General features: G+C 41.2%; 1 long non-coding RNA gene and 1 pseudogene across 9 annotated transcripts; one reads left to right on the forward strand and one right to left on the reverse strand.

Moving 5' to 3' along the window:
• The first annotated feature begins 674 nt into the window (after nt 1–674).
• LOC125552156 (uncharacterized) lies at nt 675–8,996 on the forward strand. Of its 9 annotated transcripts, none has more exons than XR_015601389.1 (10): nt 675–1,151; nt 1,252–1,938; nt 2,056–2,249; nt 2,668–2,750; nt 2,941–4,215; nt 4,301–6,340; nt 6,496–6,569; nt 6,797–7,060; nt 7,781–8,235; nt 8,630–8,996. It is a non-coding gene; the product is annotated as an uncharacterized LOC125552156 (long non-coding RNA). The 9 variants fall into 9 exon arrangements; XR_007303450.2 differs by having other exon boundaries at nt 677–1,151; nt 7,585–8,235; XR_015601388.1 differs by having other exon boundaries at nt 677–1,151; nt 4,301–5,362; nt 5,652–6,340; nt 6,797–8,235.
• A 517-nt stretch (nt 8,997–9,513) lies between these two features.
• On the reverse strand, nt 9,514–10,263 carry LOC147976213 (uncharacterized; annotated as a pseudogene).
• Between the last annotated feature and the right edge of the window lie 1,860 nt (nt 10,264–12,123).

A 12,123-nucleotide genomic window follows, 5' to 3' on the forward strand; every position in this document is an offset into this window, starting at 1 on the left:
AAATGTTCACATTTTGGAAAAAGTTCATGAAATTTTAAGACAATTATAGACTCTTTCATTGGCTGTATGTGGTACCAGGTTTTTTTGTCTCGACTGGACAAACAAACGTGCAAGGAACCTTGCTGTCCATGTATACAGGAAAAATAGACATGCAAGGGATCAAGCAGCCCACACAACACGTCCTGCCCACTGTCACATGGGGCCCACGTACTCTTCACATCCCTCGATTCACTAGAGGAGCTTATTTCAAAGGAGCTTAGTAACTCTATAGATTTAACTCCCTAGTTATTCACATGGACTGCATCAAGAGCGGTGTTACGATCGGTTTGCTTACGGAGTGACTTTGCAGTAGTAGGTGTCCTTCTCCATGTTAATTCCCCTGATTTTTCACTATGAGCCCCTCTACTCCTCTGCACTCGCGAGACTTCACGTCACACTCAACCCGTAAGCTTTTATCTGTAACAAAGTTTATGTAGACCGTTACTCCATTAGCAGCCAACTTTGTGATATTCTTTTTTGGAATTTTAGAGCAATGATGTTATGATTAAAACCATTAAGGTATGCTTCAATGAGGCCTCCTCACGCGTGCCACGTCCAACGCATGGGTTGGGCAGAAAAATAAAAGGGATAAAAGAAAAATAGTACACAAGTGGTCGAGCGAAACACTGTCATCCCCACTCGCCTCTCCTTTGCTCTTTCATCTAGCGGCTAGGGTTGCCGCCGCCGACACACCCACCTCCACCATCCATGCCCCTCCAGCCCCGGCCATCAGAGAAGGCGCCCTCCTGAGAATCCCCGTGCGGTGCTGCCGTTCGGTGAGCGAGGAAGAGGAGATTCAGAGGCTCGAGGAGCCATTACCACCAATGAAGAGGATGCAGACGTCCTCCTTGATAAGTAAGGGCTCGTTACTTTGCTCGGTCTAACCCGAGGGGAGGAGCGGGAAGTGGCGGCGGTGGTCTGGCCTAGTGGTGACCGGATGATAAAAAGTGGTCGGAGGCGCTGCGCCAATCAGCCTGCAACAACGGCAAGACGGCGGAGTTTGGGCACCAGCGGTGCCAAAGGTGCGCCAACTTCCTCATGTATCCCTTCGCCCTCGCCTGCCCGCCGTCTCCTTCCTGCCCCAGGTGCTGGGCTGCCACCTCTCTACTCAGGTTGTATGAAAATATTACTCTACATAACATGTAGTTTTTCTTAAGTTGTTGCTCTTGCTTCTTATTTCTGAAATTTGTTTCTTGATGCACCTTCATTTAGGCACAACGGCCTTCTGACAAAGCCATAGCCTCATGAGGTCCCTTTCTTCAGGCAAACTGAATTTTATGTTCGCCTTTTGCATTTTGCTCCGGCCAAGGGCTTTGTGGTCAATGATATTTCAAAGTTTCTGCCATCAATTAACAGTTAGTAATACTATAAGTTCAGGATTTGTAATGTCATTCTACTATATAGACAAGAACTTTGTGGCTAATCATACTTGATAGTATCTGCTCTCAGCAATAGGTATCAGTTTCACATATTTGTCAATTTTGATATGTTTTACAAGTTGAACGATGTTGTAGATTCTTCTAAAACTGTTGTTATTCAATATGCATCATTTGTAACCTTCATTTTTTTGCTTGTCATGCATACACTATCTTTATTTGTTGAGGAAAGTTACCGCCTTCCTCTCTGAAGGATCATCACTCTGATATTTGTTGTTAATTAGGGAATGGTATGTATGTTGCCGTCATTGGTAGTCTCAAGGGAGTGCGGCATAAGAAGTGTGCTACTGCTTTTGCAGTCGGATATTGTTTTGCAAAAAAATTATGCTCATGTTCCAGTGATGCATTGAAGCATGCTAACTGGATATAATTTTTTCATTTCATACCTATAACTGATTACAATGAGGTCACATTAAATTTCATTCAGTGTGTACGGATGCATATACAGAACACCAAATCAAAGGTATGCTCGTGATCTGCAGTACAAATGTTGCATGCAAACACTCCCACCATAAGAATCTTTTGGTCCTCAATTACAACGCTTGGTTAAAAGGATTATTCTGATCATGGTTAATTGTAGGTTGGCAGTCCCGCACACACCAATTCTTGTGTAGGAACCCCATTTTCCAATAGCATGAGCGAAGCAGCCACTCCAACCTTTGTGAAATCCAACTCAATAAGCTGTGCCGAGGTTGTCAGTGTCGCTCAAGGGAGACGCTGTTTTTGGCTGACACGACGTTGACGCCTCCCACAAGTTGATTTGCTTCTTTGCAGGTACACCAATTTTAATCTTCCTCTATGGATGATTGAATTTCTAAATATGTTTAGATAAACAAAGTGTATACCAACTCTTTTCGAATAAGGTGTTAACGCCATCACAAATATTTATTGCTTCTTTGTAGTTCAAATGTTTTATTATAGTTTTTCCTTTCCTATTTCTTTCTGTTGAGCAGCTACAAAATTAATCTGGTGGACAAAGATTCTTTGTGAGCATTATCATCACAGTGATACTAATTTCACCCCAATTTTGGGGAATGGATCATATCATAGCTTAGCAGCTGCATTTGCTTCCAGCCCTTACATGTAAAAGCATTTTTTAAGTGTGAATTAGTTGTTATGAAGACCATACAGATTTGATCATCTTTTGCATAATAGACTGTGCAAACATTGAAAGATGAATGGTCTATAACAGATTATAAGCTACCACAGTATGTGCGGTGTGAACACGTGAAGCCCTGCCTTGAAGATATCAATGTTGTATTCAGTGATTCGTAGGTAATTCAATCCGTGTTTTTCATTTTTTTAGTTTCTATTGAACTGCGTAATATATCTCCCTGGAAGTATTATGTTTAAAGCACCGGTTGATGTTATATTTCATTCTTTTCCTTTGTAGGAGCTCCTTGTAGTCGATTAAAGAGTTGTACACTTCTTCTAAGAACTACTATATTTTTTTTCTGTATATTAGGTTCTATTTGGATTGGTTCCTATACTTGCCCAACCAAATAATTGGTGTTGACCAAGCGATGGGCGTTTGTTTCGATTGGCGCAGATAAATTGGCTCGCCCACCGCTCGTCAGCCCTCTGCGTTCAGTTTTCCGCCAAATCATTGGCAAGGCGGGGGCGGCTGAAACGTCCACCAATTTTTTGGCATCGGCAGAATCCAAACAGCCTCTTATTCTTTTCATTCAGTTAAGAGTATGAACTCATGTTCCAGGAATTGAATGTGATAGTTCATGTTCAGCGGATTTCGTTGAGAGATACACACGGTGCTCACGAGCGCCTCGAGCAACATGGATCCGATGTTTCTGATGAATCATTTCACGATTAGTTAGAGGCTGCAGTGAAACATTACTATATGTGACTAGTATTTCTTTTCTTAAGTTGTTGCTGTTATTTCTCATTTCTGAAATTTATCTTTTGATGCCTAATTCAGACAACATAGCATAGTACCTTTCTGCTAAATTTTATAAGTGACAAAATATGTTTCAGATTCATCACTGCCGCTTTCCATTTTACTCTTTTTCTGAAGTAAATAGCTTCATTCTTCTGCTTCATAATTTCCAGTGGGAAAAATCATATTTCATATTTCTAACGCTATATTGTATCATACAATGAACAGAGTAAAGAGAATGACCATCCAGAGTACGTAATTCGTGGTGAACACATGCCTTATTTCTCATAGGATCATAATCTACCATGTATCACCATACTTCTTTATCGACTGCCTTCAACTATTCACTACATCTGCTAGATCAACATTTATTTCCTTTGCTGCTCATTGCTCTCTTCTACTTTTGCTTACTCAATGTTTCTTTTCGTTTGTACTGTTTACTTTCAACATGTAAGGCTTTACAAATTGCTTTCATCATCTTCTATATTTCAGAACTTCCACCTGTCTCATTTCGAAAATTAATTTTCACCTAACTTATATGACTTCATGTCTACGCCCCGCCTACGCTGTTATATAGCTTAATTTTTTTTCTCAAATAAACAGTCACACTTACAGCTCCTGCAAACGGTACATAACTTGCTTCTCACCTACATTGAATTGATTGCAGAAACATCTTGTGGGATCCAGTATTTCGGAGAGCTTGAAGATCATTATTACAGGGGTAATGAGGTTAAGCTCTATGAACACCAGGTAGACGCTCTCTTTGCTATGTTCTGGCACAAGGAGCCAGACATCAAGTACTACATGTGCACAATCAATAAAACATTTGCTAAGCCAGGCCACGACATGGTACACAAAAACACTCTTATCTTCCATATCGCACAACAATCTGTATTCATCTAAATCACATGCTTTCTTGTAACATTAATTTCAGATACAATATACCGAAGACAACCTGCTGGACTACATTGATCCGAACAATGACACACTCATGGTCAGACTTGCAGATGCCCGTCTACACATCGAATGTCGCATTATGCTAGGAACTGATAAGAGGGCCACTATAACCACCAGCTGGTCTGAGTTTTGTCACCGTGCCAACATTCGCGAAGGAGACATCTGCACTTTTCATTTTAGGGTCACTTCAAAGCGCCGCGTGCACTGCCTCTAGATCCACCATCGAAGACACCGCAATTCCCGTGTGAATATAATCTAGCACATTACTCTAAATTATGCTCGTGATTAACCGATGATTTACTTTTGGACCCTGCTATCTCATGCTTTTGAGTATCCAAAAGCTATGTCGTTGCCTATGTAAACTCTACTATTCTTAGTCATGTGGTTTACATCCACCTGATTCATAATGACACTCTTCTGTATATATCTATTAATTTCTACTTCTATTCTCTGCTTCAAATGTCAGTTGCTTAATTAACAGCAACATCAGACATGCTAACCAGAACAAAAATGTATGTAAAAGGTGCACCCACTAACTAGCACCGCCCAGCTGCCCCTCAAGAGACACGCCATGGGCGCGCCCCAACCCCAGTCCAAAACAATAACGTGTGCATCATGAGCGCCTTCTCGCAACATCTACGTCTCCCTTCTAGTGTGTCGAGGTAAAACCGTCTCGCGATAACACCTCCATCAGGTAAAAAAACAACTTCCTTCCTCCTCTACGAAGCTAACCTGCCTGGTTGCTCGTCCTCCAGATCTCTCTCCTCCATGTCGTCCCTCTCCTCCACATTCCCCTCCTTTTCTCTCTCCATGGCCACCGTCGGGCCGTGCCCCTGCCACCAACACGCGCGCGGATGCAGGCGGGAGGAGGCACTTGGCTTGAGCAGGGCTGGTTTTCGCCGCGCTGCTGCTCCGTCGGCATGGGTTGTCGTGGTGCTCCCCTCCTCTGCGGCCCGTCACCTGAAGGTCGCTGTTGCCGGTGACGAGGACCAATGGGAGGTCGGCGCCGCCACGGATCTGCTCCCCATTCCCCTCGACGGTCGGTCTCCTGCTCCACTCCTCTCCCTGATCCCCTTCCCTCTCGTGCATGCCGCCTCAACTGATGATTAGATGCGCCTTCTCTCCTTCGTGTTTGGTCTGAGCAGTGGATTGCAGCACTCGTGATTTAGCTTGTTTCAGGGATGGAATGAATTGGGCATCAGCATCTAACACGCACACACAGAGGATGATTATGTTTATTACGTCAACCATGTAGAAACCAGAGAGAACTAAACAGCCCACCCTCTGGGTTTGACATGTGCTGAAGAAAATACAGTTCTGGTTTTCAGGGATGTCATTCAATATCCGCTTAAAATCTCTTGTATTGTGATAGCGCCATGCAACTACCACCTTGCTATTAAGCTAGAGTGGAATGTCATGATCAAGAGTTCAAGACCGAGATATTCTACTGAAAACCAGCTGGCGTCTTTTAGATGTTGGGCGCCACGATGAAAATTGGATTTGTTTAGTGTCCACAACTCTAGACATGGATCTCATCTACCTCGTTTATATGGTAATGGTTCAAGGGTTAAATTTCTGTTCTTGGTAATTTGTTGAGTATGTCTATCTAATGAGCATTGAATTTGTAGGTTTTTTGTATTCTGATTCAGTTAAGATAATTAAAGAATGATTGTTACTTCGCCTACTAATGTGTGGTTCAGTGTAGGGGTATATATGGTACAGCGACAAGTTTGTAGGTGCCGAATCAGGATGGATTATAATGGCGCATATGCATTTTAAGTTTCCTCTCGCTTTCGTGTTCAATCTTCTGCATTTTTTTACCTACTAGGACCGATTGAGGTCTATGAGATACTTTTTTTGCAGATCATCAGAAAGGCCTCCCGGTTCCATTATCATGAAACCACCAAGTTACAGAAGTTCAAGGATTACAGCAAAAAGAAGCAAACTAGAGTTCAGATAGCAGGGGAATGAAAAGCTACAGGTCCAAGGCCTGGCCAAAAACACAAAGCCAGTAACGGTGAGATATGGTTGCGGGCATATGACTATTAAAACCTTATTATGTTTCTCTGATTATTTAGAACAGTTACATATGTTTTGAGGGATGAGATTAGATGTAATTTTGTGATCAATATCGTAGTTCTGAAATGACCAATCATATTCTTCAACTTGCAGTTTGGGTAGGAACTACATTTTAATTTCTTTGGAAAGTGCTTTCACTGCTTCTAATATCTAATTCCAAAAGAAAGGTATGTGTCTCCAACTACTGTTGTTTCTTGATGTGGTTTCCTAAACTGAAGCACGAGTCGGGTTGGTAGACGGCGGGGTGCCATCCAACTAGGGGCAAAGACATGGGCGCCAGTTCCATCCTTTTTCCTCCGTTTATTGTTTTTTTCCTTTTACCTCTTGTTAATCCTTTACCAGCAGCAATCGCAGATTTAACAGTGTTCCTTCCTTGATGTCTATTGTTTTGTAGGCACTGAGTCAGCAATTACCGAGTCAGCAATTACCGACGTGCTCTAAACTGTTAACAAATTTATTCTATGGAGAAAAGTGACAAGTCTAAAACAGAGAATGATCTTTTTGGGTACAAGAGAGTTCTTGTGGATGAAACTCATCTGGTTTCTATTGGTCGCCTTCCAGTTATGGTTAATTCAAAATTATGTTGGTTGCATGGACTCAGGGAAAGTGACTGCCTTTTTTATTCTGGTGGACACTTTTTGTCAGGGGAATGGAGAAGGTATTATTCTACTGCTCTCTCTTAATTTAATTAATGTATCATGTAAGGATGTTGCATTATCAAATGTTTTAAACACTTCTTTTGTCACTAATATGGAGTACAGAGCTGTGAGATTTCTTAGTTTTGAATTGAACTTTTTTTATATATGTCACTAAGCCCAAATGCCCTTATAAAGCATTAGTGCAAATGCTACGGGAATTATTATGAGCAATTCTAATACATACACACGGAGTGCTAACAAAAGAGTAGACTGGTACCCTAGAAAAAAGAGTTTACATGAGTTCTGTGTGAATTGGTCTACTTACATATGTTGAACTCTTGTGTGTTATCCCTGGTATGCAAATATGATCTCAGTAAGCTACAATATGTTATTATAACCACATGATAAAATTATGCCGAACTAGCTAAATAGTACCTTTTTGCTGGTTCATATAAAGTCTATTTTATTGTCAGTTGTGACAGTTCAAACAGATACATGTATTATTTATTTAGTTGGATCTGGCTTAGCAGCATATGTGTTGCAGCAATGAGGGATCGTGAAAAGCATAAATGGTGCAGACAATGTTATACAAATATGCATGCATCGGAAGGCTGGTTAGCGACAGATCTGTAGTACTGATTGCTCTCTGTTTGAGATATCAAACATTTCATTCCTCGTGTTGTTTTGATGCCGATGCTTGACTTATGTGGTTGCATATCGACTTGCGATATGTTGAGCAGATCACTGTCTCAAGGAATGATCAATTAGACAAGTGTGTTTCCACCAAAAGTAAGTTGAGATTTATTTCTGTTCATCTTGGTTGTATTTAAAATAAGATTTTGGCAACAATACGTAGTATCTCTAAGTGAGGTATTAGTTAATGATCAATAAATAATCAGTTTGATTTTATTTTAACAAATAAAGGCATACAACTTTATATATATTCTGAAGCAGAAAAGCAAGAGTTGAGTTATCAATATGCCTAAGGTTCAAGGTCACAATAATTCTTATTTACATGAGAATAGAAGACATGAGATATTTACCATAACTCTAGACCTTTCCCACAAATAATAATAATGGTGTAATACTGCATAGGAGGAAGCCGTTTGGGCCTTTTACTGATGGATATATTTCTTACTTTTGTTCCTCACCAATAATCTCAGGAGAGGCAAGGTCGCTCGACTAGATCATGAAGGTACCATCTCTCTCATATGTACACACAGCTAGCTCATGATCTTATCATCTTTTCTAGCTATCCCTGGTTGGTTCATGATCAGCCAACATTGCTCTACCTTGATAACCAATAAGCATTGTCTAACACATTTGAGTGCGCATCTTAAAAAAGGCGCATATTACTTAGAAGCAACCAGCACTTATATGTCTAAAAAACGCCTATTGTTTTTTATAAGGAAAGGATCAGAAGCTATTGGCCTTGGTCAGAGATCTTTCTTAAGTTTCAGATGTGGATGAAATGCTTCTTTCTAGACGTTTAGTCAAGTTTTGGGCCAATTTTTCTTTTGGTTGTTGCTAACACTTGTGAAACATCAAGTAGTGTGAACTCATTTGGATTTTGTTCATGTTATTTTCAGACACTTTAGATGGAGGCCTGATCGTCGCTGCTCCTCTGGTTGTTGCAGTTTTAAGGGCTTAGACAGATCGTCTGTAACTGGGGAGCTCTCTTCTCTATTTGCCAATGTCTTCTACTTTATTAATAGAAGCTGTCATTCATCGCCTGTAGATAGATCGTCAACGACCGCCGTCACCTGTCAGAGCCATTAACTCAACCTTACCCTGTGAGGAACTGTACCTCCACTTTTGGACAGAATGCATGCCATTATCAAAACCGTGTCCCCTTCATTTTGAACCATCTAGCATATGTATAATGTATAATGCATGGTTTAACCAGCTATACAACTGATTGCTACTTATCCAAATTGAATCTGCTTTCAGCTCTAATGATTTGGGTTACTATTGAGGGATTCAACCTACTTTATGATCATTGATTAATAAGGTCCTCAGTTATACATGCATGTGTGGTAGCAAATAGAGAAAAATACAGCCAAAGGGGCGCTTGCAACCTGGCACCGCACATATTCCACTCAGGAGGCCGCGCCCCAACAACTAGTTCTAGTCATACCGTGTGTGACCCTAACTGCGTGCGCGCGCTCGCGAGGTGATGCAGGATGATCAGGATGACGTGGACGAGTCCAACTTGATAGCACGTAGGGAGGCCGCGCCCTAGTCCATCTCATTTTTTCTCTATTATTTTTTTCTCTGTTGTTATATATTGTCGTTTTTTGCATCATCAATTCCCAAATATACGGAAAACCTACTTGAAAGAGACATGCCGGCATTCCCACGTGCCGTGCAAAATAGAGAAAAAGAAAAGCCACTAAAAGAGGCAAGGCGTAAAAAGTGTGTCATTGCAGAAAAATGTTTGATGCTACCACTTTTTTTTAATAATAAAGACACGTTAAGGGACATCTTAGATATGATTAATATGAGTAAAACTGAAGTCTGTACAATGGATAGACAACTAGACGTCGAACGATCAGTAAAAAATAAATTTATATTAAAAAGCATACTAGTCTTCTTCTTTTTCGGATTGTACGTCGCCCGCTGAAAACTGAAAATTGCACCGTCCCATCATCAAAGAAAAGTGACACCTGCAATCGCCCTCGCTATACGAGGCTTTGGAGATCGCAATAGCCACTCGCCCCTTATCGATGAATCAACTTCAGCTGGAGCATCACCCCACACAAAACAGGCTTGCAATCCATCACCACCAGTTCAGAGGGTTGGAGAAATTGAACCAAGCCACACAACAACAAAAAAAGATGTCAAAATCGTCACACTGAAAGCCAACTAATAAACTCTCCTTAAAAGACACACAAACTGCCAAGATCTAAAGGAAAATAACAAATTTGGGGACACAAACTCTGACAAGCCCTTCGGCGGAGACGGATTGGACGTCATCGACGTAAGGAGAGACCTTATTCCAGCATGCCATCATCACATCCACCTCATCGATGTCTTCAGAGAAGCAAAAGGCTAAAAAAACAAGACGGGAGATCCCCTACTCCTCTCGCCAGCGACGAGGTAGCCAGACGGGGAAGAGGAGGGGGACCAAGGCGGCGACGAGAGTTATGGTGGCGTCGACTAGGGTTGGGAGGCGGCGGTTGAGGCTTGATGTATGATGTGGCAGAGGAAGGGGTTGTACCATGTGTGAATTTAAACAAACCATGTGTGCATTCACGACGAGGAGGGGATATGGAACGAAGTGGCATGGTGTGCCCGTGACACTTCGAATCATCCATTTAGTTTATGTGCAACTAAAACACTTAATAGTGGGCATCCATCAAAATGCTAATGTAGTGGTTGTTATGAGCACTACTAATTGTAGTTGTTATGCACGGTCATTTCATCGATTTAATTCATGCCTGCATCTCATCTCCTACTTTCTCTGTCATCATTAATGGTAAGATATATGGCTACTTTAATAGCAGTATAGGTATTAGGCAAGGTTGTCCTCTCTCTCCTTATATATTCGTCCTTGCTATCAATGAGCTACCCATATCCATAACCCTTCAAGAAGCCATGGCCAACAACCATCTTTCTGGTATCTCTCTTGGCCCTAATTGCCCTCCCATACACTCTCTTATGTTTTCCGACGATCCTCCAATATGTGGGAAGACTTCTATCAATGAGGCAAATCACATCAACCAAATCCTACAACATTTGTGCGCTGCTTCTGGCCAAATCCCCAGTTGGAATAAATCTGGTGTCATTTTCAATAGAGGTGTGTCTGATCACATTAAGAACGGCATTAAGCACATTTTCCTTGCTCTTGACATCAATGAACATTACATTCATCTTGGACACCCCTTAATCCTTCCTGCCAAGGACAGAGCTGCAACACATAATTTTGTTGAAGACAAATTTAGATCCAAATTAAGATGCTACAAGCTAATAAGATGTCCCATGATGCTAGACTAACTCCCTTTAATTATGTCTTCGCCTCCATCCCTGTGTACTACATGTCTGCTATTCTCTTCTCTAAGAAGCTCATTGCTAAGTTGAATGCCATCAATAGGAACTTTTTGTGGTCTGGTGTTAGAGATGAACCTACCTCTAAATCTTTATGTGTTAGAGCCTGGAGAGACATATTTGTTCCCAAAATGGAGGGAGGTTTGGGCATTCGTAATATCCAAGCTATGAACAGAAGCTCAATTCTCCGTGCTGTTTGGAGGCTCGCTGGAAATCCTGATTGTCATCTTGCCAAAGTCCTTAAATCCAAATACTTTCCTGACACTTCCTTTTGGACAGACAAACCAAATGTTCCGAAATCAGCCTTTTGGACTATTGTAATCAAAGTTTGCCCTATGCTCTATTCTAACTCCTTCTATCAACTTGTTGAGGGCAATATTTCAATTTGGAGTACTCTGGGTTGTCCCATATGGAGCACTATCTATGACCACATTGTTATTCAGCCTACACCATATACTTTCCCGGCCTATGTTAAAGAACTCTGGTTACCTAATAAAGTTCTTGGAATGAAAAATTTGTTTCTACTTTTTTTATGAGCAAGTTGCTTCTATTATTATTCAAACACCGATTATTCAAACTCAAGGAAAGGACGTCCTATGCTGGAAACTTACTCCTAGAGGTAAATGTACTACTAAAAGCGTTTATAAACTCTGTAATCAAAATTTGATTGACGAAGGAGCTCCGCATCCAAGACAAGCTTCTCCCCTAGTTACTTCTATGCTTACTCAGATTTGAAATGATAAAGATATTGCACCTAGGGTAAAAACTTATGCCTAGAGGCTAGTAAGGAGAGCTCTGCCCATAGGCAGTAGAGCAGGTAGGTACAACACTCATATAAGATATTTTTGCTCGACTTTGTGGTGTTGAGGAAGATGATATTCATTTGTTTTTCTCTTGTCCCTTCGCTAAAATTGTATGGTTCTCTAGTCCTTGGGTTTTCAGGTCAGAATTTGTTGTTCAACATTACACTTATGGTCACTTGGGGGCTTCCTGATCGTATTCGAATCATAGCTATGAATATCCCTTTTGATCGGCA

This window comes from Triticum urartu, chromosome 4A (assembly GCF_056163025.1).
Source record: "Triticum urartu cultivar PI428250 chromosome 4A, HENAU_Tu73, whole genome shotgun sequence".
Taxonomy (NCBI): domain Eukaryota; kingdom Viridiplantae; phylum Streptophyta; class Magnoliopsida; order Poales; family Poaceae; genus Triticum; species Triticum urartu.